Consider the following 26,797-nt stretch of genomic DNA (forward strand, 5'->3'; position numbering starts at 1 on the left):
TGTGTCAATAAGCCACAATCTATATATCCTACTGTTGATGGACGTTGCACTATTTCAGGTATTTTACTATGAAATTCTTTCTTTTCTCCCCCCAGTTTTATTGAGATGTAATTGCATACATCACTGTATAAGTTTAAGGTATATAGCATAATGGTTTGACTTACATATATTGTGAAGTGATTATGCAGTAAGTTTAGTTAGCATCCATCATCTCATTTAGATACAATAAAGAGAAAAAGAAAAAAAGAAAGAAATGTTTTTTACTTGTGATGAGAACTCTTAGGATTTATTTTCTCAACAAATTTCATTTATATCACACAGTAGTGTTAACTATAGTCATAATATTGTACATTACATAGCTAGTACTTATTCATCTTATAACTGGAAGTTTGTACCTTTTGACCACCTTCTTTCAATTCCCCCGATTGTTTCTTTTTTAAAGGAGAGCATATTTATATATTACTTGTATGATTTAAAAACATTTTTTATTGCAGTAACATTGGTTTATAACATTATATAAATTTCAAGTGTACTTCATTATATTTTGATTTCTGTGTAGGTTACATATGTTCATCACCCAAAGACTAATTACAACCCATCACCACACACAGGTGCCTAATCACCCCTCTCGCACCCCTCTCTCCCCGTTTCTCCTCCGGTAACCACCAATCCAATCTCTGTTTCTATGTGTTTGCTTGTCGTTTTTATCTTCTATTTATGAGTGAGATCATGTGGTATTTGACTTTCTCCCTCTGACTTATTTCACTTAGCATAATACCCTGAAGGTCCATCCATAGTGTCACAAATGGCCGGATTTCATTGTTGCTTATAGCTGAGTAGTGTTCCATTGTGTATATATACCACATCTCCTTTATCCATTTGTCCCTTGATGGGCACCTAGGTTGCTTCCAAGTCTTGGCTATTGTGAATAAGGCTGCAATGAACATAGGGGTGCATGTATCTTTACGCATTCGTGTTTTCATGTTCTTTGGATAAATACCCAGCAGTGAAATATCTGGATCATATGGTAGTTCTATTATTAAATTTTTGAGGTGTCTCCATACTGTTTTCCATAGCAGCTGCACTAGTTTGCGCTCCCACCAGCAGTGTATGAGAGTTCCCTTCTCTCCACATCCTCTCCAACACTTATGATTTTGTTCTAGAAATTTTCAAACATACACAGAAGTAAAAAGAATGATATAATGATCCCCTATACACCCATGGCCCAACTTTAACAAGTATCAACTTCTGACATTTTGTTATAATTACTTATAAAATTGTATTTTATATATAGTTACATTGTAATTACAATCTATTAATTGTGATTACAATTATAATTAAGTTACAATTTAATAATATTTAAAAAGAAATAGGCCAACTTTTTGCCCCCCTGAATTGCTTTCAAGATGAAGGCATCTCTATGATGAAAGAATAATATCAACTTGCTCTCATGGTGAACTTATTTGGTCTCATGCCTTTAAGTACCATCTATATCTGGTTGACATCCAAGTTTATTTCTCTAGTCAAAACCCCTCTGTTGAACTCCAGATTCATATATCCATCTACCTCCTTGACATCCCTACTTGGATGTCATTTTAGGTCTGGTTCCTCAGAAGCAGACCTTAGATGAGGGTTTGTGTACAAGTGATCCATAAGGAGATACTCTTAGGAGATACTAGTAAGGTGTTGGGGGAAGCAGGACAGACAGAGAAGGTGAGGAAATCAGGCAAGGTGCAATATCAGGCAGAGTTCCAGAGAGGGTGGCTTCACCCTGACCCCACAAATGTGCTCTGGAGTGTGAGTTATGCCTCGCAATTCGTCCCAGTGCAAGAATTGGGAGCTGGGCTATTCTATTTCTGCACTCATCAGTCATTGTCCAAGGGTGGCTCTCTGCAGGGCACAAACACCCAGGCACTTCTGGCTTGGCAGCAGAGCATCAGCAGAGTCTGCTACTGAGTCCAGTAGATATCTCAAATGTAATGTGTCCAAAACTTCTGACACTCCTCCCCCAACTCCCATCTCCAAAGTACGTCCTTCCAGTACTTACACAAAATCCTTTGGAGTCACCCATGTCTCCCCTCTTTCTGTCACATCTCTGTCAACACATTAGGGAATAGGTTGGCTCTACCTCTAAAATGTATCTAGAATATTCTCATCCCCTCCACTGCCACCTCGCTGAGCCACCATCCTATCTCACTTGAATTACTGTCAGAGTTTCCCAGTTTGTCTCCAGGCATCTACACTTCTACCCGCCCTGGATCAGTGTCTTCTCAGGAAAGCAGCAAGGGAAGTCCTTTTAAAATGGAAGTGATCATGTTAGTCCTCTGAACAAAAGCTTTCCATGCCTCTCCATTTCCCTCAGAGGAAAGTCAAGTTCCTTACACAATGGCCGAAAAGGCCATGCTCAGTTCCCTGCCTCCCACCTGTTTACCTCTTGACCTCTTCTCCTCCTACACACCCTGTCGCTCACCCCCTCCAGCTGCACTGGTCTCCTTGCTGTCTGCTGAGCACACCAGGTCTGAGTCTGTCAATCCCTCTGTCTGGAGTATTTTTCTCCAGATAATTGCGGAGCTCCCTCCCTCACCTCCTGCAAGTCTGTTCAGTGTCGCCTTCTCAAGGAGGTCTAACTGGACAGCACTATTCAAAATGGCGACTATTCTCCCTGTCCCTTATCTCTCTTTCCTTGCTCTTTTTTTTTCATAGCATACCATATACTTTACTCCCTTAATGCGTGTACTGTCTGCTCCCACTAGAAGGTAAGCTCTGTGAGGACAGGAATTCCTGTGTGTTTAGTTCGCTGAGGTACACCAAGCTCCTGGAATAGTTCAGATACACAGCATATGCTCAAGAAGTCTTTGCTGAATGAATGATCTTCTGTAAATCTCAATTTATTGATACTATCTCAAAGGAATTTTCTTAGATTCAAGACCAGCTGTCTTTTAAGTTGTACCCCTGCAGTGTCCAGTCAATGGCCGTAGACTGCCCCCAGGGGCAGGCAGCTCCCTTCAGCTGAGGACTGTTTCTGGGAAGAGACTCAACAGTGAGTCCTAAGTAGGCAACTGCCGTGCAACCTGCAGTGAGTGCCTTAGCCCTGCAGGGGGACTCTGGCCAGTCCCACAGCGTCCACCACACATGTGCCTGTGCCTCTCAGGTGCACTTGCTGCATGTCAATTCACCCCTTCAGGATTCTCCTGTTTTTTTCCTGGGGAAATGTAACTAGGAGGGGAAGGTTAGTGGGATGAACCTGGTGCTGCAGCTGTGTTGGGGCCGCAGTGGGTACTCATCTTCTCCCTCCTCTGCTAACTGTTCTTGAGTTCCCTCAGTCTGAGCCTCTCCTGGCCTAGGTGGCTTACCTGTTAGGATGACCCAGGGGGAGTCATCCTTAAGGAGTCTGAGCCTCTGGTCTCCTTGCTCTTTGTAGACTGTGGCTCCTGCACTTGTCTATTTACCATCAAAGCTGGTCAGGGGAAGGCCAAGAGGCACCCACCTGGGTGCCACACACCTTCCTCCTTGCCTCCATTGTGTAACAGCAGCCTTACCTCTTCCTAGTGATCAGGGTCAATTACCCTGCCAGGATGGGGACTTTGCTCCTGGCTTTCTGGTCTCTTGGCATGAGGAGCCCAAAGTTGGCATTCATCACTTAGGGTTTAATGGGTCTCTTGCATCCCCTGGAGGAAGTGTTCCTCTTCTTGGGAACTAGGATGTCTAGAACCACAGAAACTAGAATTGCGGAGATAGGAAGTGCAGATTCTTCAATAACTCACTGGAAGTGATGGTGTATAGGGCCACTTCCACTCTCACTCCTTGGTTCCCAGACCTATTTATTTCACCTACTGTGAACTCAGTACCACATAATGGTCACTGATTTACGGTATGTGCCACATTCTGGAGGATAAAGGTCCATCCTTGCACGATATTGTATCTCAGCTGGCACATTGGCTATGCCTTGTATGGGTCATTTAACTAGTCTATCAGGCTGGAAGTTTCTTTGTGGTGTTGAATGCAGTAGAACTAGAAGACCCCCATGGACACGAGACCACTGGTGGACCATCTTTGCTATAAAGTAGGCCCTTCAGTCCAATGTGACGTAATGTGGGACCTTGTGTTGGTGGATCCATGACTCTGTAAGCTCTCTAAGCAGGGTGCTGACTGAGACTCTGAGGGCAGGGCAGGCAAACTCATTCTTGGAATAGATATTGACTTCAGTCAAGAGGAATGGCCATTCCTTCCAGGGTGGAAGGGGTCCAGTGTAATTAACCTTCTATCAAGTGAGTGGTTGGTCTCCTTGAGGGATGGTACCATAATAGGACCATCGGTTCCTGTGTTTGGCATATTGGACATTCTGTAGCAGCATTAGCCATGGTGAGTGAGAGCTCATGCTGTCAGGCCCATGCTTGACCCCCATACTGCCATCATGCCCAGTTAGTTCATACACATATTTTGCCGGCACTGAGATAGCTGATGATAGGGGAGGGCTGAATCATTTTCTCTACTTGATTTTTTAGTGTCTTTTCTGTGGTGTCCTTAACATGAGATATGAAAATCCTTATACTTCATACTCACTTCATTTTGTCCATCCACATGCTTCAATCTCAGAATTCTTTGTTCCTCGTCTTCTTATTTCGCTCCTTTTGGGCCCTTGATCTACCCACTAAGTCATTTGCCACTGCCTGTGAGGTTTTATGCAGTCTTCCCTTGGGCCACTTCTCTTTCCACATAAAGTGGATGATCCTTTGCACCGCCCCAAAACTCTGCTCATTGGGAGGATATTCCGGCTGTTAGGGCCACCCCTCAGTGGGGCCGTAGTGCAACTATTGTCCGTTTTCTGCTTCTACCCATCTACTGAATCAATCTGTGAACCAAGACTGGTGTTTTTCCTTCCCTGTCAGCTGGTCATAAAGGACGCACCCGTGTGGTTCACATATTACTTTCGGGAAAGAAACTGGTGGTGGATGGCATGGATGTCCGGCCATGTGGTTATGTAATCATTTGCCCTTTCTGAACCTGCTCATGCTCCAATCTGGATCTACCACACCCATTTTGCAAGGGATTACTCTTGGGTCTGCCCTTCCTTAAGACTCTACAGGTCTAATAGAATCCAGCTTATGATGGGCTATTCTGGCTGCAGTCACTTGCTGCTTCATTGTCAGGTACTCAATCTTTACCTGGGCCCAGAAGACCACTAGGAGCAATTTCTCCCCATGACCATTTTTTTAAAAATTTTGGTAAAAAACGCAAACCATAAAGTTAACCATCTTAACCATTTTTAAGTGTTCAGTTCAGTGGTGTCAACTACATTTATATTGCTGTGCAACCATCACCACCATCCATCTCCAGAACTCTTTTCATTCTGCAAAATAAAAATTCTGTACTCATTAAATAGTAGCTTCCCGTTCTCCCCTCCCCACTGTCCCTGGCAACTACCATTCTACTTTCTGTCTCTATGCATTTGACTACTCTAAGTACCTCATAAAAGTGTAATCACACAGTGTCTGTCCCTTTGTATCTGGCTTATTTCACTTAGCATAATATCCTCAAGGTTCATCCATATTGCAGCATATGTCAGAATTTCTTTCCTTTTTAAGGCTGAATGATATTCTGTTACAAGTATATTCTACATTTTGAGGATAAGTTTTTTTTTGAATGGTGTAAAATTCTGTACTGCTGATGGCCTGGACTTATTCCAGAACTCTAGGGTCTGACCTTGTGATTCTTTTACTGGGACATACATAAACTCCACTGGGCATCTTTTCCTACCACATATGCCTCTGAATACCACAAGGTCTGTCAGATTGTATGGCCCAAGAGACAGGCCTGACCTGCTGCAGGACCCTTTCCTGCTCTGAGCCCCATCAAAGCTGGCAGCCTTTTGCATCACTTGGTAGATTGGTTGGGGAAGCACTCCCAAGCATTTCCCACCAGAACCTGAATAGGTTTACCAGGCATTGCATGAGATTCAGTAACTTGTTTTTTTCCTTTGGAGATGTTCCATCATGCCTCAGACCACTAAAAACTTCATTGATGGGTAGTTTCCTCAATCTTCATAGGGTTTATCTCCTATTCTCTGTTTTACCATTTCTTGCTCATTTGGTCCTATTAACTTAATGTCATCGATACCTGGACCAATGTGATGTTCTCCTGGGTATCCAACCAGTAAAAGTCTCTATGGACATAGAGTCTATGGACCTATGGTCCATTGGTCTAATGGAAGGAGAGTTTTCATGGACCTGGGAAAAGATTGCAAATGTATGCCGTTATCCATCTTGGGTAGATACGGACTGCTTCTGGTCCTCATTCCTGATGAGTATGGGAAAGAAAACATCCTCCAAATCAATGGCTACATGCCACTTACCTGAAGAAGGTCAATCTGCTGTACAGATACCACATGGAGCACAACTATGGCTGCAGCTATGACTTTGTTCCGTTTGCACTTAGTCCATGATCACTCTCCAGTGTATGTCTTGGCTTTGTAGGGCCAAATTGGTGAATTAGATGAGGATATAATGGAGATAACTCCTGCCTCCTTCAGATCTTTAAGAGTGACCATAATTTCTGCCGTTCTCCTAGAATATGACATTGTTTTTGATGCAACCTCTTGACTAAGAGCAGAGGGGGCTATTTCAGAGGGTGCCATTTGACTTGGCTTTCCCCACTGTGATAGCTCTTACATCACAGGAACCAATGTGGTGATTGTGCCAACTACAAAATATATCCATTCTATACCATTAGATAAGTCCACAGATGCAGTAGACCCACTGAGATCCTGGCCAGGACTCTACTTATACCTTCCCCAATCTAATAGGGATTCCATAATGCTACTTTGGTTCCTTGGGTATCAAAGTCATGTCAGTCCCCGTGTTCAAGGGCCCTAAAAATGCTTGGGATGCAATCTCTTTTCTGGAAGGACAGCCTTCAGAGGATCAGCTGTGGCCACAATAACCCTTCTCAAGGAAGTGTAAATTTAGGTCACAAATTCATGTTAAGGCTGGGGAGTGGAAGGATTTTCAGGGGAGGTTTTTTTCCTGCCTATTGTCCATGTTAAAACAGGTAATTTTTTTGCCTTCCACTTACATGAGGGAGATTGTCTTTTCTGATTTACTTTTACTGAAGTGTGGTTTTTTTGGGAGATGCTGTTTTATGTGAGGTGTTTCTAATTCCCCACCTTCTACGAACCCTGCCTTCTGTTTCTATGGGCAAGTCATCAAATGAAAGTTTTTTCCTACCAGGTAGTGGCATCTGGCTTCAGGTGAGCTGATGGTTTTAATGCTTACTTATCTCTCTGGATTCCTGATTTCACGTTGTTTTGGCCCCTGAGGATTTGGGTTGTTTTCTTACCTGTGTGATATCCCTCCCAAATCAGTATATTGAACCCTAACCCCCAGGACCCCAGAATGTGACTGTGTTTAGAAACAGGACCTTTAAAGAGGTGATTAAGGTAAAATAAAGCCTTTAGTGTGGGCCTAACCCAACCTGACTGGTGTCCTTATAAGAAGAGAAAACTTGACACACAGAGAGACACTAGGGATGTACATGCACAGAGGAAAGACCATGCGAGGACACAGTGAGAAGGTGGCCATCTGCAAGCCAAGGAGAGAGGCCTCAAGAGCAACCAAACCTCCTGACATGGTGATCTTGGACTTCCAGCCTCCAGAAATGGAAGGCAATAAATTTCTTTTGTTTAAGCCAACCAGTCTGTGATAGTTTGCTATGGCAGCCCTAGCAAACTACTACGTTGTATCTGAAAAAGATTTTTAAAAATTTATCTGAATCATTAATGACTTTGCAGCAGAATGTTATTCAGGGTAGGCAGTCAAAATAACTGCTGTTTAAGTCCATCTCCTGATATTTCTATGAATTTGCTTATAAATATTGTGAAGTTGTTGTGAATTGTATACAAGTTTAGAACTATTGTCTTCTGAATGGATTCTGTCTGTTAGTATGGGACACATCTTTTTCTTATTTGTTTGCTTATTTATATAATTTTCTAATCATATTTGGTCTAATAATATTTCTACTGTCCCTTTCTTTCCTCCCTCCCAACCCAACCCTCCTCCCTTCCTTCCTACATTTGGATAGTATATGTTTTCATTCCCATTATTTGCAAGCTTCCTGTGTTGTTTGCTTTGGATTGTTTCTTATTATTGGAATATATTCAATTTTTGAATTCAGTTAAAAAATGTATATATTTTCAATGTTATTTAATAATCCAGATATAGATATCTATTTTTATCTGGATTATTTGTCTTTTTTATTGTTGAGTTGTAGGAGGTCTTTATGTATTCTGAATACTAGACTCTTGGTTGATACATGATACATGATTTGCAAATATTTTCTTGCATTCTGCGGGTTATTGTATCATTTTTCTGACAGTATACTTTGAAGCACAAAAGTTTTTAATTTTGACAACATTCAATGTGTGTATTTTTAATTTGATTGTTTGTGCTTTTGGTGACATTTCTAAGGAAGCTTGCCCAATCCAATGTTACACAAATTTTTTTAAAGAGTTTCATAGCTTTAACTCTTATGTTTAGATCTATGATCTGTTTTGAGATAATTTTTGTATATGGTGTGAAGTAGGGCTCTAAATTCATCCTTTTGCATGTGGCTATCAAGTTGCCTCACCACCATTTATTCAAAAGATTATTCTTTCCCTCATTGAATGGTTTGCACCCTTCTTAAAATCAATTGACCATGGAGGTGACGTCAGTAACATGGTGGAGTAAGCAGTTTTCTTTGTCTCTCCCCCTTTGAACTACAACTAATTGGACATTCATTGGGCAAAGGATATCCACACAGCATCTCAGGATGCCTGAGAGAACCATGCTGCTGTACATGGGAAGGTGGATGGACTTCCCCCTGGGAGGAGGTGGAGATAGGTGAAAACTCACCAACTGCCGGACAGCCTAGTACCTGCAAGTGACTTTCTACCAGCTGACATGCTCATAGCATCGCCACAGCACCAAGGGTGGGTGTGCATGTGTATCAGCAGCGCGACAGTGGAAACAGGTGACTACAGCCCTATCTAAGCCCCCCGTGATTGCTCCTTAGCCCAGTGGGAAAATCCATGGTCCCACAGAAGCCACGGGAAAGCCCCTACTCGGCATTAGTGGAGAGGCCCCACCCTCTCCGCTAATTCAGAACTCTCAGCATTCAGAACTCTGGGAGGCCCTGAGGCAAAAGAAGCCCGGCCTGCACAGCAACCTGCCAGCTGCCTCTAACACACAAGGTCCTGCTGTGACCCAGAGAGGCAAGGGAGACCCAGAGGGACCGTGGGAGTGGGTGGTGGCAGGTTGGAGCCCCAGCAAGCCTGCTCCATGGTTCAGGAGGAAAATCCATGACCCCACAGCAGCTGCAGGGAAAGCCTCTGCGCAGCGTGAGTGGAGAGGCCCCACCCAGCAATCACAAGGCTGGAAGGCCCTGGGGCAGAAGTAGAACAGCTGGGTGAGCTAACCACAGACTGAAGTAGATACCCATAGCTCTGCTGTGGCCCACAGTGGACAAGTGAGATCTTGCGGGACCTGACAATGGCAGAGCTGCGAGTCTAGGTGAACGTGCTCCTGGCCACTGTGAAAGCCCATAACACTGCTGCAGACCCTAAGGAGGGAGCACATCTAGGCAGTCTGTGACAGTAGGCAACAGCAACACGAGGCCCCCTTGCGATTGTCCTCACAGCTGATGAGAGACCCCCACAGGGCCACTGTGATCATGAGGAGGGGCCCAGGTCTAGTCAGCAACAGCTGACAGGGATCCTCTTTGGTTTGGATTACACAGCTGCTGCCTGCCCCCCTCCGGTAGAAGCAAGAGGAAGCAGTAACTAAACTCTATCTCTATGCGGAGGCACAAATCCACGCCATCAATCAGTATGAAAAATATCTTAAATATCCAGAATGGAAGGAAAATGACAAGTACCCAGAAAATAATCCCAAAGACACCAAAATCTGTAACCTAAATGACAATGAATTCAAAATAGCCATCATTAAAAAACTCAATGAGTTAAAAGAGAATACAGATAGACAACTCAACAAGTTCAGGAGCTATGTCACAAAAGAGCTTGATACTATAAAGAAGAACCAATCAGAAATGTTGGAGATGAAGAACACAATGGAGAAGATTAAGAACAGTCTGGACTCTCTGAACAGTAGGGTTGATAATATGGAAGACAGAATTAGCAATTTGGAGGATAGGAATATAGAAATGCTACAGATAGAGGAGGAGAGAGAACTAAGACTAAAAAGAAATGAAGAAACTCTCTGAGAAATATCAGACTCAGTTAGGAAATGCAAATAAGGATTATAGGTATCCTAGAGAGAGAAGAGAAGGAGAAGGGGGCAGAAAGCCTGTTCAAAGAAATAATGGCTGAGAACTTCCCAAAACTGGGGAGAGAGATGGAAATCCATGTGACAGAAGCTAATAGATCTCCAAACTTTATCAGTGTAAAAAGACCAACCCCAAGGCATATAGTAGTGAAGCTTGTAAAATTCAATGACAAAGAGAAAATACTAAGGGCAGCCAGGCAGAAGAAAATAACCTACGAAGGAGCCCCCTTTAGGGGCTGTTAGCAGATTTCTTAGCAGATATCTTACAGGCTAGAAGAGAGTAGAATGATATATTCAAAACTCTGGAGGACAAAAACTTGCAGCCAAGAATGCTCTATCCAGTGAAAATATCCTTCAAATATGATGGAGAAATAAAAACTTTCCCAGATAAAGAAAAGTTAAGGGAGTTCATTGCCACAAGACCTCTCCTACAAGAAATGCTCAGAAAGACCCTCATACCTGAAAAAACAAAAAAAGGAAAGGGGTTACAAAACCCAGAGCAAAGGAGATAAGTAGAAAGACAAAATCAGAAAGTTGCAGCTCTCCATCAGAACAGGTTACCAAAGGCTAAGTAGAACATTAAAGATAAAAGGAAGGAAAACACCAAGAATAAATATAATCTTGTCATTTTAACCACAAACTCACAACACAAGAAGGAAGAAAAAAAAATCTGACAATAACAACCTAGAAGGGGAAGAAGAAAGGGATGGAATGGCTTAATCTAAGGAAATAAGAGCCTATCAGAAAATGGACTATCTCATCTATGAGATGTTTTATACAAACCACATGGTAACCACTAAACAAATAACAAAAATAAAGACACAAATTATGAATAACAAGAAAGCCAATATAGAAAACTACCTACCTGAATTGGTAGTCCAAAAATCATGGGACGAGAAACAAAGGAAAGGCAAGAGAACTGGAAAACAAGCAATAAAATGGCAGCATTAGGCCCCCACATTTCAATAATCACTCTAAATGTAAATAGATTGAACTCTCCAATCAAAAGACACAGAGTGGCAGGATGGATTAAAGAACAAGACCCAACAATATGCTGCCTCCAGGAAACGCACCTCAGCCCCAAAGACAAACACAGACTCAGAGTGAAGGGATGGAAGACGATACTCCAAGTTAATAATGAACATAAGGAAGCAGGTGTCACCATACTTGTATCAGACAAAGTAGACTTCAAAGCAAAACAGATAAAGAGAGACAAAGAGGGGCAGTCTATAATGATAAAGGGACACTCCACCAAGATAAAATAACACTTATAAACGTATACACACCCAACACAGGAGCACCAAAGTATGTAAAGCAACTATTAACAAAACTAAAAGGAGACATCAACAACAATACGATAATAGTAGGGGACCTCAACACCCCACTAACATCAATGGATAGATCATCCAGACAGAAAGTCAACAAGGAAATTATAGAATTAAATAAAAAACTAGACCAGATGGACTTAATAGATCTATATAGAGCGCTCCATCCAAAAACAGCAGATTACACATTCTTCTCAAGTGCACATGGAACATTCTCAAGGATAGACCATATCTTGGGAAACAAAGCAAGTCTCAACAAATTAAAGAGGGTTGAAATAATATCAGGCATCTTTTCCAACCATAATGCTATGAAACTAGAAATCAACTACAAGAATAAAGCTGGGAAAGGGGAAAAAATGTGGAGACTAAACAACATGCTACTGAACAAACAATGGATTATTGAAGAAATTAAAGAAGAAATAAAATATTATCTGGAGACAAATGAAAACACACCATACTGACTCATTTGGGATGCAGCAAAAGCAGTCTTAAGAGGGAAATTCATTGCAATACAGGCTCACCTCAATAAACAAGAAAAATCTGAGATAAGCAATCTCAAACGACACCTAACAGAATTGGAAAAAGAAGAACAAACAAAGCCCAAAGTCAGTAGAAGAAGGGAAATAATAAAAATTAGAGCAGAAATAAATGCAACTGAAACAAAAAAGACAGTAGAAAGGATCAATGAAACAAAGAGTTGGTTCTTTGAAAAAATAAACAAAATTGACAAACCCTTAGCCAGGCTCACTAAGAAAAAAAGAGAGAAGACTCGAAGAAACAAAATTAGAGATGAGAGAGGAGAAATCACAACGGATACCACAGAAATACAAAAGATCATAAGAGAATACTATGAAAAACTATATGCCAACAAATTGGACAACCTAGAAGAAATGGATAAATTCGTAGACTCTTACAACCTCCCAATACTGAAGCAGGAAGAAATAGAGAATCTGAATAAACCAATCACAAGTAAAGAAATTGAAATAGTAATCAAAAACCTCCCCCAAAATAAAAGTCCAGGACCAGATGGCTTCTCTGGAGAATTCTACCAAACATTCAAAGAAGATTTAATACCTATCCTTCTCAAACTATTCCAGAAAATAGAGGAAGATGGAGCACTCCCTAATACATTCTATGAAGCCAACATCACCCTGATCCCAAAACCAGACAAGGACAACACAAAGAAGGAAAACTACAGGCCAATACCACTGATGAACGTAGATGCAAAAATCCCCAACAAAATTTTGGCAAACCAAATACAGCAATACATTAAAAAGATTATACTCCATGATCAAGTGGGATTTATACCAAGGACACATGGATGGTTCAACATCCACAAGTCAATCAACGTGATACACTACATTAACAAAATGAGAAACAAAAACTACATGATCATCTCAATAGATGCAGAGAAAGCACTCAAGATCCAACATCCATTTATGATAAAAACTCTCAATAAAATGGGTATAGAAGGGAACTACCTCAACATAATAAAAGCCATATATGACAAACCCACAGCCAACATCATACCCAATGGGCAAAAACTGAAAGCCATCCCTCTGAGCACAGCAACAAGACAAGGGTGTCTACTCTCACCACTCTTATTCAACATAGTACTGGAGGTTTTGGCCAGAGCAATTTGGCAGGATAAAGAAATAAAAGGAATCCAAATAGGCAATGAAGAAGTGAAACTCTCACTGTTTGCAGACGACATGATCTTATATATAGAAAACCCCAAAGAATCCATAGGAAAACTATTAGAAATAATCAACAACTACAGCAAAGCTGCAGGGTATAAAATCAACATACACAAATCAGTAGCATTTCTATATTCTAACAACAAACTAACAGAAAAAGAACTCAAGAACACAATCCCATTCACAATTGCAACAAAAAGAATAAAATTCTTTGGCATAAATTTAACCAAGGAAGTGAAAGACCTATACGATGAAAACTACAAGACTTTCCCAAAAGAAACTGATGACAACATAAAGAGATGGAAAGACATTCCATGTACATGGATTGGAAGAATAAACATAGTTAAAATGTTCATTCTACCTAAAGCAATCTACAGATTCAACACTATCCCAATCAGAATCCCAATGAAATTCTTTACAGAAATAGAACAAAGAATCCTAAAATTCATATGGGGAAACAAAAGACCCTGAATTGCTAAAGCAATCCTGAGAAAAAAGAACAAAGCTGGAGGCATCACAATCCCTGACTTCAAAACATACTACAAAGCTATAGCAATCAAAACAGCATGGTACTGGTACAAAAACAGGTGCACAGATCAATGGAACAGAATTGAAAGCCCAGACATAAAACCACACATCTATGGACAGCTAATCTTAGACAAAGGAGCTGAGGGCATACAATGGAGAAAAGAAAAAGTCTCTTTAGCAAACGGTGCTGGGAAAACTGGACAGCCACATGTAAAAGAATGAAAATTGACCATTCTTTTTCACCATTCACCAAAATAAACTCAAAATGGATCAAGGATCTAAACATTAGACCTGAAACCATAAGGCTTCTAGAAGAAAATATAGGCAGTACACTCTTTGACATCAGTATCAAAAGGATCTTTTCGGACACCATATCTCCTCAGATGAGGGAAACAATAGAAAGAATAAACAAATGGGATTTCATCAGATTAAAGAGCTTCTTCAAGGCAAAGGAAAACAGGATTGAAATAAAAAAACAACCCACTAATTGGGAAAAAATATTTACAAGTTATATATCTGACAAAGGGTTAATCTCCATAATATATAAAGAACTCACACAGCTCAACAACAAAAAATCAAACAACCCGATCAAAAAATGGGCAGGGGACATGAACAGACATTTCTCCAAAGAAGATATATGGATAGCCAATAGGCACATGAAAAGATGTTCATCATCACTGATCATCAGGGAAATGCAAATCAAAACTACATGAAGATATCGCCTTACACCTGTTAGAATGGCAAAAATAACCAAGACAAAAAGTGACAAATGTTGGATAGGTTGTGGAGAAAAAGGAGCCCTCATACACTGTTGGTGGGAATGCAAACTTGTGCAGCCACTATGGAAAACAGTATGGAGATTCCTCAAAAAATTAAAAATAGAACCACCATACGATCCAGCCATCCCACTACTGGGTATCTATCCAAAGCACTTGAAATCAGCAATTCCAAAAGTCCCATGTACCCCTATGTTCATTGCAGCATTATTTACAATAGCCAAGATGTGGAAGCAACCTAAGTGCCCATCAACTGATGATTGGATAAAGAAGATAGAGTATATATATACAATGGAATACTACTCAGCCATGAAAAAGGATAAAATCATCCCATTCACAACAACGTGAATAGACCTTGAGGGTATTATGTTAAGTGAAATAAGCCAGATAGAGAAAGATGAACTCTGTATGACTCCACTCATAGGTGGAAGTTAAACATGTAGACAAAGAGAACTGATTGGTGGTTACCAGGGGAAAGGTGGGGTGGGGGGAGGGCACAAAGGGTGAAGGGGTGAACCTACAACAAGACTGACAATAACGTACAATTGAAATTTCATAAGGTTGTAAACTATCATAATCTTAATAAAAAGTAAAAAAAAAAAAAAAGAAAAGAAATAAATGAATAAATAAGAAGGGAGTGTTTTATCTTACAGTAGAATGCCAACTAATAGTGGAGGTAGAAGAAATAATGGAGTTACAGAATTACCATTTTTTAACCATTGTAGTAAAATTTTACTCAAGGCAAGAATTATCAATGGAAACTAAATCTGGAGAGTGAAAGTTTGAAGAGAAACAGAATGTTTACTCAAAGTATCCCCCACAGTTACTTATTAATTACAACAGGAAAAATAATAGCTATCGAGTGGAGAAACCAGACAACACCTTCACAAAGCGATCACAATCGACATCACCAGTGAAGTGTAAACAGACATCATGTGCCTCCTTCATGGGACACCTCGAAAGAGACAGAGTGCCACTTAGGCAGCATTGCAGCCAAAGTGCACCAAACTTATCACGAGGATGCATTAGAGAACACAAGTTTAAGATCATTATGTAAAATAACTGGCCTGTGTTCTTCCAAAATGTCCACGTCATGAAAGACGAAGAAAGGCTGAGACGCATCAAGTAAATGACATAAATGATCCTGGATTGGATCCTGGCCCAGACAAAAGTTGCTTATAAAGGAAATTATTAGGGCAATTAATGAATCTGAAATATGGACTATAGATTGCATTCAAATTATTTATTAAATTCCCTGATTTTAATAAATGTACAGTGGTTAAGTAAGAGAATATCCTTTTTTATAAGGGGTGAAGGGGCAAGGTGTATGCAATTTACTTCTGAATGGTTTAGAAGAAAAAGCACGTATTTTATGTATGTACACACATATATATATATACAGAGAACTATAAAACAAATGTAGTAAAATGCTAAAAATTGGTTTACCTAGGTATATGAGAGTTTTATTATTCTTGCAACTTTTCTGTAAATTTGAAACTATTTGAAGTCTGAAATTACTTAAACATTTATTTTAAGTGATCTAGAAATAAAAATTTAAAAATTAGTTTGAAAAAAGAAAAAAAATCAATTGACCATGAAAGTGAGGATTTATTTCTGGACTCTAAATTCTATTCCACTGATGTGTATGTCTATCCTTGTTCCAGCAGTACACAGTGTTGAATTAGCCTAGCTTTGCAGCAAGTTTTGAAATTGGGAAGTGTGAGTCTTTCAAATTTATTTTTCCTTTTCAAGATCATTTTGGCTATTTTTGGTCCTTTGAATTTTCATATGAACTTTAGAATCAACTTGTTAATTTCTGTACCAAAAGAAACTGGGATTTTGATAGGGAAAGTGTTGAATCTGTAAACTAGTTTGAAGAGTACTGCCATCTTAACAACATTGAGCCTTCCAATCCATAAACCATGGGATGGCTTTTCATTTATTTAGGTCTTTATTAATGTCTTTCAACACTGTCATATAGTTTTCAGTGTATAAGTCTTATATTTCTTTTGTTAAGTTTATTACTAGATATTTTATTCTTGTTGATACTATTGTAAATGGACTTATTTTCATAATTTCATTTTTGGATTTTCACTGCTAGTGTAGAGAATACAATTGACCCTTATATATTGATCTTGTATTCTGCAAACTTGCTAAACTTGTTTATTAGTTCTAATAGTGTTTTTGTGCATTTGTTAGGATTTTCTATATACAATATCATGTCATCTGCAAATAGAGGTAGTTTTACTTCTTCCTTTCCAATTTGGATGCCTTTTATTACTTTTTCTTGCCTAATTGCCCTAGCTGGATTTTATAATTCAATCTCAGAGGCTTTGCTTTTTATTTCAATAGAGAAATAATTTATATACTGTAAAATGCACAAATCATAAGTATGCAGCTTGATGGAATTTTATACGTGTGTACACATAACTGCCAATCAATATATAGAACATTTTTGCCACCCCAGAAAGTTCCCTCTTTCCAGTCAATACTCTTTCTCTGAGAAACCACTGCAAACTTCTATTACCATACATTAGTTTTGCCTACTTTCGAACTTCATCTAAATGTAATCATACAGTAATACATTCTTTTGTATCTGGCTCTTTTACTCAACTTAACGTTTTGAGATTAAGAATGGATGCTGTGATGTATTGCCCAGATCCCTCTTTCAAGATGGAGGCAAATGTCTGTTAAAGTCTTTTGTCCGTTAAAAAATTGGGTTATTTGACTTCTTTTCTTGATTTATAGGAGTTATTTATAAATTCTGTATAGGAGTCCTTTGTTAGATATTGCTATGGCCTGAGTGTTTGCATCCTCCCACGTTCATATGTTGAAATCCTAACGTCAAGTTGATGATATTGGGGGGTGGGGGCCTTCCGGAGGTTAGTAGGTCATGAGGGTAGGGCCCTCATGATTGGGATTAGTGACCTTGTGAAAGAGGTCCCACAGAGCTCCCAAGATCCTTCTACCTTGTGAGGGCACAGTGAGAAGGCGCTGTCTATGACCCAGAAAGTGGGCCCTCAACACATAATGAATTTGCTGGCACCCTGAACTTGGACTTCCCAGACTCTAAGGAATAAATTTCTGTTCTTTATAAGCTACCCAGTGTGTTATAGCAGCCCCAATAGACTAAGACCGGCATATAGGTTATATTTCTTACAGGGTATGGCTTGCCTTTTCGCTTTCTTCATGGTGTCTCCTGATGAGTATAGATTTACATTTGTGAGGTCCGATTTTTCAGTTGTTTTCTTCTGTGGTCTATAGATTTTGTGTCTTTGCCTACCCCAAGTTCATGATAGTCTCCTATGTTTTATTTTAGGACTTTTGTAATTTTAGCTTTCACATTTGGTTCTTGATCCATCTTGAATTAATTTTTGTGGATGGTATGTGGTAGGGGTCAAGCTTCATTTTTTTTAAATACATATTTCCAGAGCTGATGTATTAAAACTGCTGAAAGAAAGAACTGTTAATCAAGAATACTGTATCTGTCAGTTATCCTTCAGAAATGAAGGTGAGATAAAGACTATCCCAAACATGCAAAAATTGAGGGAGTTCATCACCATGAGACCTGCAAGAAATGCCAAAAAGAGTTCTTTAAGTGGAAATGAATGAACAGTTTTTAGTAACATGGAAACATATGAAAATAAACAACACACTGGTAAAGACAAGTATATAGTCAGGTTCAGAAGAGTCCAATACTGTAATACGGTGGCGTGTTAACCACCGAACTCTAGTATAAAGGTTGAAGGACAAAAGTATTAAAAATAGCGACAGCAATAATAATTTGTTAATGGATACACAATACAGAAAGTTGTAAAGTGTCACATAGAAAACATAAAATGTGTGTTTTGGGGAATAAAAGAATGTAGAGTTTTTGTGTATGAACAAAGTTAAGTCATCATCAGCCTAAGATAGACTGGTGTACCTATAAGATGTTCCAAGTAAGCCTCAGGGTAACCACGAAGCCAAAACCTGTATTAGATACACACCAGATTAAGCGAAAGGAACAAAAGTATTCCAGTATGGAAAATCATCAAATCAGAAAAGAAGACAGCAAAAGAGGAAGAAAGGAACAAAGAAACCATAAAATAGCCAAAAAACAAAGAACAAGATGACAGTCGTAAGTTCTTACCTATCAGTAATTACTTTAAGTGTAAGTGGATTAAATACTCCAATCAAAAGGCATGGAATGGCTGAATGGATTTGAAAGACATTCCCACAAAGGCAAACCCAAAGAGACCAGGGGTAGCTATACTTACAGCAGACAAAATAGACTACGTCAAAAACTGCAAAAAGAGGGAAAAAAAGGTTATTGTATAATGATAAAGGAGTGGATTCATCAAGAATATATACAATGGTAAATATATATATACCCAACATTGGGACACTTAAATATATTAAACAAATACTATCAGATCTGGAGGGAGAAATAGACAACAATACAATAATGGCAGGGGACTTCAAAAACCCGCTTTCAACAATGGATAGATCATCCAAACAGAAAATCAATGAGGAAACATTGGATTTGAACTATACTTCAGACCAAATGAACCTAACAGACATATACACAACATTGCATACAACACAGCAGAATACACATTCTTCTCAAGCACACACAGAACCTTCCTCAGGGTAGATCATAAGTTAGGTCACATGACAAGTCTCAGCTCATTTACAGAGACTGAAATTATACCAAGTATCTTTTCTGACCACAATGGTGTGAAACTAGAAGGCAATAATAGGAGAAAACTGGAACATTCACAACTATGCGGAAGTTAAACAAGACACTCCTGACCAACCAACCAATAGGTCAAAGATTTTCTGCCTTCCTGTAATTGCCTACATAACTCTAATTAACATGACCTCCCACTAGTTCTTGATTTTTTTGATCTTTTCACATTTTCTACTAAAGCTCTGTTGTATTACATGAGGATTCAGTTCACGTATGCACTTTCCTTATCTTCCCTTCTTTAGTTTTGGTAGGTAGATCTTTTGTATTTGTCTGCTGGTTACCTTCACCAATATTTCTTTCCCTATTTTCTAATTCAAGCCACTCTGCCATATATTGCTGCTACTACATACATAGAAAAACAACATTTGCTTTATGTATTTCAGACAGACACTTATATGTCACTCTTCTGGTTGTAAATATTCTCTCCATTTTGGATCTGAATGTATTTTTCATCTTTAATTCAATCTGCATCACTTCAATTAAAGGACAGAAAAATAAAATTCACATGGGAAGCCTTGTGTGTGTGAAATGGAACCCTCATAAAATATTAAACCACGCACACACATACACACACAAAACCAAACTCAGCACCTGATTCTTCCTTTTATCTGAGTAATAAGGGTGAGTCACTCTTTGAAATCCTCCCTGGGATCCATGTAAATGACCAAGACAGTGAGGTAGTAAATGATCTTCAAAGTGGGCATCCTTCCAACAAACGTTTGCATTGATTTCATTATTTCTAAAGGCTGATTGACGCCAGAAAGAACAAAGAGATAAGGCAAAAAACATCTCTTTCATTGCCCCTCTATCTTGTATTTTAGAATGAGGATGTGATATTGGACAAATTCTGTCGTCATTTAGGGAATTTTAGACATTCCCTGCTGGGGGGCTAAGGCAGGCTAGCGGGTGGGGTAAGGACAAGCTGCACCATGGGGTCAGGTTTTCAGAAGTTCTGTGTGCTGTTTATTAGTTGTTCTTTATGACATTTGGGGATTAAACTTATTTAAAAAGGCTAGAGACAACCAATCAGTTATTCTGACCTAATATGAAACCATTGCTTTGTTTGAACTTTTAGCTTTTAATGCTATAAAGTACAGTATGGCACTTCCCTACTGCAGATGAAGAAACTAGAGTGGGTTTTCAGCATGCGTTAAATGGAAATAGGGAAAGGATATCAGACGCCTTCCCCAAGAATTTCCTGGTAACTGAGAAAGGAGGACAGAAAAAAGATGAGAGGGACGGGAGGACAAATGAAGTCAGGGTGTGTGGGGAAAAGCCAGAGGCACCAGGACAGCAGGACTAATTTATGAGAAAGAATCTTTTCATTATGAAGAAAATTATTCCAGATTCCTAAATATAAGCATGCGTTAACAAGATTTAACGTTGAAAATTTTATTGAGAATACTTACAATATTATTGAGGCAAGTAATGGGAGATTGAATAATATATTAGTATCCCAGAGGGAATGGTTGGTTTCAATTATCTTAATCTGAGTACAGAGGACAGACAGAAAAGGACCTGGAGTTTTAATCATTCGGGCAAAAGGAATTTATCTTTGAGTTTATCCACTGACAACTTTGGTGAGGCAAGGTGAGTTGGAGGACTCAAGTTCTAACTCGATGCTGTCCAATAGAAATATGGTGCAAACCAGACATGTAATTTTAAATTTTCTTATAGCCAAATTATAAAAAGTAAAAAGAAACAGTGAAATTAATTTTAATAATACATTTCACTTAACCCAATATGCTCAAAATAGTCCAACATTATAAAAATTATTGAGATATTTTACAGATTTTTTATTCTAAGTTTCAAATTTCAGTATATATTTCATACTTATAGCATATCTCAAAAGAGATGCTAAATTTTCAATATGTGAAATGTATCTGTACTAAAACAATAAAATTGTATTTAACAGAAACCCATTCTTACACTTCTTTAGTTTTAATACTTAATTAATTAAAATGAAGTTAAATTAGAAATTCGGTTCCTCAGTTGCAGTAGCCACCTTTCAAGTGCTCAATAGTCACATGTGGATGTGGTCTGCTGTTTCGGACAGCATACCTCTCACCTAAAGGTACCCTTAAGATTTCCATGCAGTCCAAGCCCATCGCCAGTCTTCCCGAAAGAACTTCTCGGGTTAGAACGGTTGTAGTTTGTGAACATCCCAGCTGTTCTGTGTCCCTTCACATTCCTATGTTGAAACCCTAACCCTCGGTACCTCAGGATGTGCCTGTACTTGGAGACAGGGACTTCCAAGAGGTATTTGGGTACAGCGAGGTCATGTGAGTGGGCCCTGATCCAGTATGACTTGTATCCTTCTAAGGGCAGGAAATTTGGACACGTGGAGAGACACGAGACATGCACTCGCACAGAAGAGGGGCCATGTGAGGACACAGCAAGAAAGTGGTCACCTGCAAACCAAGGAGAGAGGCCTCCAAAAGAACTAAGCCTGCTGACGCCTTGATCTTGGACTTCCAGCCTCCAAAAGTGTGAGAAAATACCTTTCTGGTGTTTAAGCCCCCTAGCCTGTGGTATTTTGTTTTGGCGGCCTGAGCTGACCAATACACTGGTCCAGTAGCTAGAGGGTTAAAAAAAAATTGGGTAAGCTCTTCATCATTTCAGATGCGTTCCTCCTATTTTGTCACCACCTTCATATTTTAATGTCCCACAAATCCTTAGAGCTTGGCTCTCTGAAAACCATTTTAAGAAAAAGAAATACCCAGAGGGTGTGTTTTTTTTTTTTTTAAAGATTTTATTTTTCTCCTTTTTCTCCCCAAAGCCCCCCGGTACATAGTTGTATATTTCGTTGTGGGTCCTTCTAGTTGTGGCATGTGGGACGCTGCCTCAGCGTGGTCTGATGAGCAGTGCCACGTCCACACCCAGGATTCGAACCAACAAAACACTGGGCCGCCTGCAGTGAAGCGCGCGAACTCAACCACTCGGCCACGGGGCCAGCCCCCCAGAGGGTGTGTTTTTTAAAACTGGCCTTGTGTGCAAGTTCTTGAGTGGTTGGTTGGACAGGGTGTTGTGTGTGTTTTCCATTTGGAAGGTGGGGAGTGAATGAGTCACATCGACAAACCACAGGCGCACGGCTGTGAGGTTCAAAATGAAGTGTCCATGCGCATCAAGCCGAACCTCTTGCCTTTGTCCATCACAGACGTCGAGCCTCTTCATGATCGCCAAGGTTCGTTAATAGCGTTTGTTCTATGCTAATACAATCAGAAAATTATGCAAGCCGTCTATTCCTTCCCAGAGAGAACAGGGTGAGCAGCCATTAGTGATTCACACTGATGAGCCTTCACTAATTGCGCAGAATGTAATTAGTGATTATATAATATTTGAGCTCTTGCAACTGTCATTAATGTCTGCGATTCACCAGAGATGGGCCCTACTGAATGGAGTGTGATTGCCGCATGCTAAATCTAGTTAATCCGGGGTATGTTAATCAGCACAGGATATACTTTAGGCAGTGGTTAAAAGCTCTGGCGACCTCAGAAAAAACCCTGCCATCCACCAAAAGCTGAATTGCTTACAATAGGCATCCCTTTCAAAAAAGAAATTTAATAGCTAAATGGCCTGGAAAACTTGAGGGCAGAGTTATTGGATAGTATTAACATTTAGATTTTTCTGTAACAGATACAGTGACCGAAATGTTGTAATTGTGCTGGCATTAATTTATGATACATTTGACTATTGACTCAGGGAGTATTATGTGCTGAAGTTATAATGGTTTTGTCCTCGGCTAAGGAGAACTGGATTAAGAAGTAGTTCTTTATAAGAGGAAAGACGGCTATTTGTTATTGCCCAGAGCCCTCTTAGAGCACAGTTTTGGAATTCATTTTATGGAACAAAGTTTGAGAAGCAATAACATTATAGTGATATTTTGCTTCCTGTAATAAAAGTTGTGTTCTAAGATAGATTCACATGATAATGCATTTCACCATGTCCTGAATTAAGATAGATTTTCAAGACATTTGCAGCAGATGCTATGGATGCCCTACTCTGTGTTCGCTGGGTCATTGAGTTCACCCACAGTTGCAGTGGCCAGTTCCCATATATACTGTAAACTTCCCACCCCAAGCATCTTTCTCTCTCTGCTTTTCTTCCCTGATGCTTTCTTTTTTCTTTTCTTTTCTTTCTTTTTTTTGGGGGAGGAAGATTGGCCCTGAGCTAACATCTGTGCCCATCTTCCTCTATTTTATATGTGAGACTCCTGCGACAGCATGGCTTGATAAGTGGTGCATAGGTCCACACCCAGGATCTGAACCGGCAAACCTAGGGCTGCTGAAGCAGAGTACGCAAAATTAACTGCTATGCCACAGGGCTGGCCCCCTCAAATGCTTTCTTTAGTACCCCCATGAGCTTGGTCAACCCACTTGTAGGGTGAGCTGTAAGTGTCAAGGATTCAACAACTCTGGGATAAGTCTCAACCAAAAGGAGGCTTGGTGGAGAGATACCCTAGCTTCCCCATCTTTGGGGGACATTTCTGAGGGTACGTTCTACACAGTTTCGCAGAGGGTCCCCTGCACCATTGAGTACCATTTGTTCATAGTGGCAACCTGCTTGTTAACGCGGTCTTTATTAGTTTTTGTCCCTTTTCTGTCTCCCTTCCTGACTCCCTCACTTATGTTTCCTGGGATCATCTCCTAGGATGCCTAATTTTATGTGTCAATTCGAAAAGCTGTCGGCTGCTCACATTAAATATTATTTCTGGATGTGTCTGTGAGGGTGTTTTTGAATGAGCTTAGCATTTGGATTGGTGGACTCATTAAAGGATTGCCCTTCCCAACGTGAGTGGGCATCATCCGATTCATTGAGGGCCCGAACAGAACAAAAGGCTGAGGAAGAAGGCATTTGCCCCTTTTTTAGCTGCCTCACTGGTAAGCTGGGCTATCTCATCTTCTCCTGCCCTTGGGCTCGAGACTGAATTATGCTACTGGTCTTCCTGGATCTCTAGCTTGCAGGCAGCACATCATGGGATTTTTCAGCCTCCATAATCCTGAGATCCAATTCCTCATCATATACACATAATCTCCTATTGGTTCTGTTTCTCTGGAGAACCTTGACTAAAACACCTCCAAATAAACTACCTGCACTCAAACCTTCACCTCAGGGTCTGCTTTTGGAAAACCCAACAAAAACATTCCCTTTTTACCATCCATTTCCAATACTTCATCACTCTAACCGTGGTAACCTCCAGTAGCCTCTTCATATGTGTAGCAAGCCCTGAGCAGTACTCTCCTGGTATGTATAGTTTTTACTAGTGAATTTATGTGAATTAAAATCTTTTATACAAACCATAATTTGTGCTTTAAGTGACAGTACATATAAATGGTTGTTCCCAATGTAGAATTTACAGGTTTACAAATTTCCAAGGCCTGGTCTAGTTTTTCATAAAATAATAGGGCAACTGTAGAACCCAAGGAAAACAGAAACTTAGGATTTATATGATTTCCTCCCACTTATGTATTTTATATAAATAATAAATTAGCTGGCATCTTTGCTTTGTAAGGTGCTTTCTAGTGGCTGTTTAACCAGCTCAAAGTCTCTGAGGTATTGTTTGAGAAAAGTTCTCTGAATAATAATAATGACAGGAACTTGGACCACCACTTATTCTCTACCAGGCACTGTGCTAAGCTTTCTGTTTAAGAGCTATCATCATCCCCAGTTACAGATGAGGAAATGTGGCTTAAAAAGGTTAAGTGATATCTTGCCTGAGGTCCCATGACCTTTAAGTGGTGGAAACAAGGGTTGGGGCCTAGACACTCCTTGCTTTAAAGCCCATTGTTTGCTTTGAGGCTGATAATCAAAGAGATTAGGATGCTCCCCTTGCATCTCCGCCTGATTCTCCTTCATTGGCCTGCACTAAGTCAAGGGCCAAGACACCATAGCAGACATCATGTCTGCCCCGGCAGTCTCATGCACACTAGCTCCCCAAAGCCCTTGCCTGTGTCTCTTTGTCCACAGGCTGCCCTCAGGGCTCTTCTGCTCTGAGGCCAGTGGAGATGCTGGAATTTATGTCTCCTTAGGGGCAGCCTGTAACAAAGTCAGATGGGAGGAGCCTGCCTGCCCTGGTCAGGACACGCTGAGGTGGGATCTGTACTGTCCCCAGAGCTCCCCTGTTGGGTTGAACCAAAGCCACGTTCTGGACAGTTGGCTTGATACTGTGCCTGGGCTGGCCTCCTTCCCTGTCCTCCTTCCCCACTCTCCCACCAGTTTTTCCTGGGCTCAGTTCTTAGTAAGCAGTGTTCACAGGAACATTCATCTTAGGGACTGCTTCTGGAGAACCAAGCCTAAGACGGAATCCATGAAAAGGTCTGTGAATTCTTGGAGCCAAAGCCACCCAGGGAGGTAAACCTGAAAGACAAACTGGAATTGGGAAGTATGAACAAGGTTTTTCATTATGTAGAACAGAATAAAACTGGAATACAGTTGGAAACAACTTGGACATCTCTCAATAACGGATGAGTTAAATAAATTACAGCACATTCATACAACGGAATAATATGCAGCCGTAAAAAAGAATGAAGAGATTTCATTTTAAATCAGCAGGAGTAAATTTAATCTATTGGATAGGAAGAAAAAAAAAAGAAAAAGGACTAAATAGAAAATATAAAATAAGAAGATAGACTAACTTTTAATATATTAGTAATTGTAACAAATGGATGTGACTTAAAAACAGACTCTCAGACTGGATTTAAAAATCCAATGATATATACAAGAGACACTCAAAATGGAAAAGTAAAGAAAATTAGAAAATAATAGGATGAAAAAACTGTGGTGGGAAAATATGAATCAAAAGAAAGTCGGTGAAAATAAATGTCAAGGGATGTAATGCAGAGCAAGGTGACTTGCATAACAGCACTATATTGCATATGGAAGGTTGCTGAAAGAGTAACTCTTAAAAGTTCTCAGCACAAGAAAAAGAAGTTCTGTAACTATGTAGGATGATGAACGTTAACTAGATTTATTGTGGTGATCATTTCACAATATATACAAATATCGAATCATTGTGCTCATTATGTTATACACCTGAAACTAATATAATGTGGTATGTTAATTATACTTCAATAAAAAACAATTGCTGTAGCAATCTCAATGTTCAACAAAATAAAATTTAAGGCAAAATACCATTAACAACAAAACAAAATGTTATACAACTGTAGAGGAACAAAAAGACAAAAACATCTACCCATCCTAACTATATATGGCCCTTGTGGATCAGCAACAACTGATAAAACCGCAGAGAGAGTTAGATAAACCAACAGTTGTTCCTGGGGTTTTAATACAGCCCTTTCAGAAACTACTAGACAAAGGACATTAAAAAGAAGCAGAGATATAAAAATCTGAACAGTACAGAACAGCTTCAGCTCATGGATGTATATAGAGCTTTATACAGAAAGAGGGAGAGAGATTGAGTTTT

At 39.8% G+C, this 26,797-nt stretch overlaps 1 long non-coding RNA gene across 1 annotated transcript in view; it reads left to right on the plus strand.

Annotated features, from left to right (window-relative positions):
* Positions 1–24,089, plus strand: part of LOC139078120 (uncharacterized) — a 44,801-nt gene extending 20,712 nt beyond the window's left edge. The window contains exon 3 of the long non-coding RNA XR_011530886.1: positions 21,698–24,089. This is a non-coding gene — a long non-coding RNA (uncharacterized lncRNA). The remainder of the gene's footprint in view (positions 1–21,697) is intronic.
* Positions 24,090–26,797: the final 2,708 nt, after the last annotated feature.

The sequence above is a fragment of the Equus przewalskii genome, chromosome 21 (genome assembly GCF_037783145.1).
Source record: "Equus przewalskii isolate Varuska chromosome 21, EquPr2, whole genome shotgun sequence".
NCBI lineage: Eukaryota > Metazoa > Chordata > Mammalia > Perissodactyla > Equidae > Equus > Equus przewalskii.